General features: G+C 30.2%; 1 protein-coding gene across 2 annotated transcripts in view; it reads right to left on the minus strand.

The window, feature by feature from the left end:
- The window catches only part of LOC106677698 (sodium/calcium exchanger 1), a 65,761-nt gene extending 61,057 nt beyond the window's left edge, over positions 1–4,704 (minus strand). For both annotated transcript variants that reach the window (XM_067049479.1, XM_014415776.3), the window contains exon 1: positions 4,609–4,704. The gene's annotated coding sequence lies outside the window, so the exon portion shown is untranslated. The remainder of the gene's footprint in view (positions 1–4,608) is intronic.
- Positions 4,705–6,210: the final 1,506 nt, after the last annotated feature.

Below are 6,210 nucleotides of genomic sequence, written 5' to 3' on the forward strand. Positions count from 1 at the left end.
TACAAAGATAAACATTATTAACTATTTTATAGTAAGTTTAACTAGCTTTAATTTGAATGCAGACAGACTGAAAAAGTTTTTCATAAATCAAACTTATTGTCCGAACAACTGCAAATCAATTTATTTTAGCAAATATCATGAAAACTACAATTCCTACGAAGGTAAAGGTCATAAACTTCATTATAGTCCATTAAACTAGATTTAATTTGATTACTAATAGACATCTGTACGTCACATAGTTCCTGAGATATAGATTTCTCAAAATAAATTAACTACTGATATTTCAGTACATTTTATGACATGTTGCTTCTTAAAAGGCTATATCTCGAGAACTATTGGACGTAAATAGCTCTATTAAGGCTAATGTTTCAGCAAATTTACTCTCCTTTAAATAATGTTCTTTTAGATTTAATAGTGTTGTTGGTAGTTGTTACGATATCGAGCTCCGAATGAAAAATTATTCCTTTTTTAAGGTTTTGAAACAGCCGCTATTTTTTATTCCCCTTTACCATACTTGGCAGACTCATCAGTTTTGGCTAGTAATTATACATAGTTTTCATTAAAGTAATAAAAAATTGGGGTGAGATAACTGCCTTTTTTTCTTCTCGGCTCTTGTACTAAAATGTTTTGGTTGAAAGACATCTTCCTAATTCATCGAGTCATTAGTAACAAAGTGTGGAACGCGTACTCCCGTGCCAAGAGTTTTGCAAGTTTCGACAAACGCCAACTTGAATTTGCCAAAGTTCACAGGTCAGTATAGCTTCTTCACCATTTATGTTGGACAGGTACTCGTCGGTTTTTGCGCCTGGCGATGAGTTTACTTTTCTTTAAAAAGCAGATATATAAATAACGTAAAAAAAAATCTTTGTTCCTACTTAAAAAATCTACACATTCAACATATGCCTCCATTCCTGGAGCTGAAGCTGTCCAGAAAACAGTGTTAACTCAAAAATCTCCAATTCCTGCGGATTAGTATGGAATTATAACTTTCTTGTGATTGTAAAAATAGGAACAAATTTATTATTTGCTTATGTAAGTTTGATTAAATTTACTTAATATAATTTTTATCTAAACATTCACGATTATGGATCACTGATTGAAGACTGGAATTTCAAAAACGAATTATGGTATTAATAAATTTTCTTTTTTATTTAATATTCTTTTGTTTATGTACTAAAGAATGTCTGCAATGTGTATAGGTCAGACTTCACCTTTTCAACTGGGTAACACTTCTAAGTTTTAAGATTTAATAATACTGCAGTTTTATCAATTGGTAGATTCTCCACTTGTATCAGATCATTTTATCACTAACAGAAAATTTACTTGTATATATTTTTGTACAGTTCTAAATAATAGAAATATGTCTAATTCTAGACAAATTATATATAAAAAATTTAAGAATACGATTTACTATTTTTATTTTTTGATAAATTTGATTTGTTGTTTGAAAACAAAATCTATTGGAAGATCCCTGTTAGAAACATGCGTATCAAGAAAACTATTTTTGCGCATGGTAAAGTAATTTTAGAGAATAGAATTTGATAAAAATAATAAACTATTTTCCTACTAATCTTCAAATCCTTTTCGAGGTACAGGTATTCGGAGAAAAATACTTTAGTGCATGTGAAAGAGAAAGTAGAGGACCCACTGGTAAAATACCTGAAAATTAAAAATAAATCGGATAAATGGTCCGATCGATTTTGCTGGAACACGATTTTGATTACAGTCTGACACAGAGCCAAAATGGATCCCGGATTAAAACATAAATGCGAAAGAAAATTTTTGATTCTATCCTATTTTCTGCACGAATACTAAGCTTTATAGGCACCTATGGTAGTAAAAAAGCATGGCATATGCGCATTTGCAAAATGCTATAATTAATATTTTAGATGTTATCTATGACTGAAAATGTATTAAATAACTAATTTAATAAATAGAGTATTAAGTTAAATAAATCAAATTATTAAGTCTCAATATTCTTTATTATATCAATAGTCCAACGTTTCGCCCAATTCGGCCTCCTCAATTTTGCCCAGGTCATCAAATTCAAGTCAAAATCACCATATTTTTTTATAACTATTAATTTTTAAAACTTTAATTTTAGATTAAAACTACATTATCCACTATTATATAAACCAACTAAATTTTATGACCTGGCCAAAATAGCATGTAAAACATTTTTTTTTAAAATTTTGATGCCCGAACCAGATATCACTCCTTCAATTATAAACTCTATAACCACTCAAACCCCCTACTTTCTAATCTTGCATCCTCTTCCATTCCTGACAATCCTCCGAGACGCCTGAAAAGAAGATGGCCACGAGACCAGCTAATGTAAAATGTCATTAGTGTGCTACCAATGGGTAGTTTCTCTACATGCCTGTAACACTCCAATTTAACTTAGATCAGATTTACTAAATGTATTATAATGTACAGTTGTAAATGGCAATAAATAAATATTAAAAAAAAAAATGTTTGATGTGATGTGTGAATTTATATTTAAGATTGTCCTTGAGGATTGCCGAATTGGCTGAAACGTTGGACTATTGATATAATAAAGAATATTGAGGCTTAATAAGGATACCATTTGTTCTATTTAATAGATAAATACCAATCTCAAGAATTTGAATAAATTATATAAAGTATTAAGATAAATAAACTAAAATACCAATTATATTATAGTTTTAATTATATTATAGTTAAAATAATCAGTTTCTGGAATAATGGTTATTGAGTCAAAAGCTCTTATATGTAGATTCCAGTAAATCTAAAATCAAAGCTATTTTCAGGAATTCTAAAACAAGGTAACGCCTAATAAATATTTACTGTTTCGAAGGCAGCTGTTCAAAAGGAACTATTTAAACTTTTTTTTATCAACTAGTTAAAATATATCTCTGTTTATGATCTCATGTAAAGTGAAGTTTTAATGCAATTTTCATGAGTATCGTAAACATGAAACGGTCTATTTGAGAAGGCTGGAGTCATCGCACTATGATCAATTGTAGAGGTCAGTCAGCTTGTTCCTCGGTCAGTATGTCAACAATAGGAATCCATGTCCGTGATAAGACATTTGTTATAGGTGTAATACATAACTAATATATAAATGGAACAATAATACAGCACAAGATAAAGATGCATTACTCACAAAATCTGTACCCTTACCATATCACTAGATACTGATACTAACAATTAATTTGAAAAAGGGAGGACTTCGTTTTGTGGAATATATAAAAATATATTGATCAGTATATTATGGTGCAATTAGATTTTTTTAAATGTAACGTTTTGCAAGTTGTTGTTTCAATAAATTACAACTTCGATTTTCCTTTATATTTAGAAATAAACACGATTTTTTATTAAATTCAATTTAATTGTTATTGAATTTAAAAAAATGGTTTTTGGAGATTTTTATGATTTTTTAAAATTACGCCTGTCCGTTAGTTTCATTAAAAAATATATATCTAAAGCATAAATAGTAACAATACTTTTTTACGTATAATCTGGTCCTCAGCGTTATTTGAGCTTGATTTATGAATAGAAATTATGACAATTATTATCTGGTTGTTTTTATTAAATAAATAAAATTTATTTAATAAAGTAAAAACTTTTTTTCAAGTATCGTACCAATTTTATTACTTATTTTTTTAGTAAAAATCGTCTCCGAAATTTTCACCAAATACAGTTCCTTAGTTTTTTATTAAAAAAAAAAAAAAAAGAAATGTTTCAGGCCAATTTTCAGCCAAATGATAGAAAAAACATGTTCCCAGTATAAGTTGTACTTTTTTATTTCATATCAATGTAAGATAAAACAAACATAAAATACAATAAATGTAACTCTTAGTACTGATCTGATAATTAAGGGAACTAATTAGTTTAAAAAAAAAAAGTGGAACACTGAGACATATTCTTTATGTTGATAAGAATACATCCGAAAATTACGTGCTGATTTTGTTAAGTTATTTTTACGACATATTCTCCTGTGATTGTTTATACCTACATTGAAATAAATTAGTACACATTGTTTTGCATTCTTCACGTCTGTTAACCCGACAAATTCCTTATTATTTCGTCGGAAAGCGTTCTTTAGTTAGGTAGAAGAAGTTGTGCACCGAAATAGGGATTCGCGAATAACGTGTTTTAAGAATAACTTTATGGGGTTAAATTCAGGGGACCAAAAAATGGAAACCTAACTGATTTGTAGCAAATCAGAAAAAACTAGCAAAAAAAACATTTTTTAGTTTAGTTATACTCTTCATTAATTAGTTTTCATTATTATTATTATTATTATTATAGTATTCTTTTACATTATCATATTGGTATTCATCCTTCCATTCATTCAATTTTTCAAAATAGCGTATCTAAATACAGTAAGTAAAAATCAAATTTTAAATTCAATATATTTAACTAACTCTAACAGGGCTATCAAATATGTATAGACATACACATTAAAATAGAACATAAAGAAAAACAAATTTCAATTTCTATGTATCATCTATATAAGTATAACGATGAGGACTTAATTTTTAATTCGTTTCCTGTGATATTGGAATTCTTCAATTGCTGTTTCAATATTAATAATTAATAAAAATATTAAGTATCCTTACATACCTATAATATAAATATGAAGAAGCTTTAACGAGAGTACGATAAAAGATAGATCACAAGCGAGAACTACACCACAAACGGCTACTGGACGGAGACTGCTGAACCGCTAGCTTCAGTTCCAGCCTGAGTCATCCAACCCCCACCACTCTCCTCCAACCCTCTGGCTGCAGGGAGGGTACGTATGGTCCGAACTCTTTAACTCAAAATATGATAAGTCTCTTAATAGTTTTTGATCTTATGATTTATCTCAGAGAAAGCTAGAACTCAATTTTCAACAAATTCAAAAACTAGAAAAATTGGAAATCTCATAGATTTTCACACATTTGACAATAGGTTATACAATATTCATAACATATTTATTATTGGAAGAAGATAGTTGACCGTATGAAGTAGATTGTAGGAAGATAGTTGACCGTATGAAGTAGATTGTAGGAAGATAGTTGACCGTATGAAGTAGATTGTAGGAAGATAGTCCGGGTGGCGGTCAATAAAGGTATCAAAATAATAAATGAAAACTGTTTATTGGTAATCAACATTTCGCTCCACTTTGCATGACTTCGTTAGGGCTGTCTGATTCAGCACCCTTGTTCCTCACTATCAGACAGCCCTGACGAAGCCCTGCAAAGTCTTTAGTTATTGGTTATAATAAATTGTTTTCTTTTACTAATTTTGTATCATAATTGACAGGCACTGGATTTTATTATTTTCCTCCTTTCTTGCCTTTCGAAAATACGGGTGTCGGCACTGGGATTGCTCATAACTCAGAATATCGTAGTACACATGTGACTGCTGTCTGGTATCCGACCTATACGCAATAGATAATTTATTATTCATAAATTGTGAATAAGCATTAAAACACACACATCCTTTTTTTTATTAACTATATGAATGCAACCTGAGAGACTGAGAATGATACTGAAAATATAAAACAAATGTTAGCAAGAAAAGTGGAAGAAGATTAGCAGGTTTTTATTTTTTTAAATAACTTTTCAAAAGACAAGAATTCATGTAATTGATAAGTTCCAACTTCGAAATGAAACCCCGAAATTACAATTTTGATTAAGAAGCTTTTATTAGATTTTAAAATATTTCGTTATTTTTTTTTTAAATTTAGTAATAATAAAGTTCATCCACTAATGATTATTTAAATGGATAGTAATTAATAATTTAATTTTCTAAGTCAAATTTTTATTCTGGATCAACAGATCACACTTTCAACAAAAAAATCTGTGAAGTTCTTAAAGTGGGTGCCGCAAGCAAATATCACTTTAGTAGGGATGAAAGACCGGTTCTGGGCCAGTGTCAATGAGTCAAATTGGACTTTGGACCCTAGCCTCGAACCAGCCTTAACCACGTGTCCTTGGACTTTGGACCCTAGCCTCGAACCGGCTTTAACCACTGTTCAATGAGTCAGTTTGGACTTTGGACCCTAGCCTCGAACCTACCTTAACCACTAGTCACGTGATCTATGGGGGGGGGGGTTTGAATTAAAATTTTCACATCGATCTACCCTTAACCACTCACGTGGTTGGTCACGTGACCATTAGGGAGCCAATCAGAGACTAGTATTAGGTCGCGTGACCCCTGGGGGGGGGGATTTAAATT

This window comes from Halyomorpha halys, unplaced genomic scaffold (assembly GCF_000696795.3).
Source record: "Halyomorpha halys isolate HHAL.00 unplaced genomic scaffold, Hhal_1.1 Scaffold106.1, whole genome shotgun sequence".
Lineage (NCBI taxonomy): Eukaryota > Metazoa > Arthropoda > Insecta > Hemiptera > Pentatomidae > Halyomorpha > Halyomorpha halys.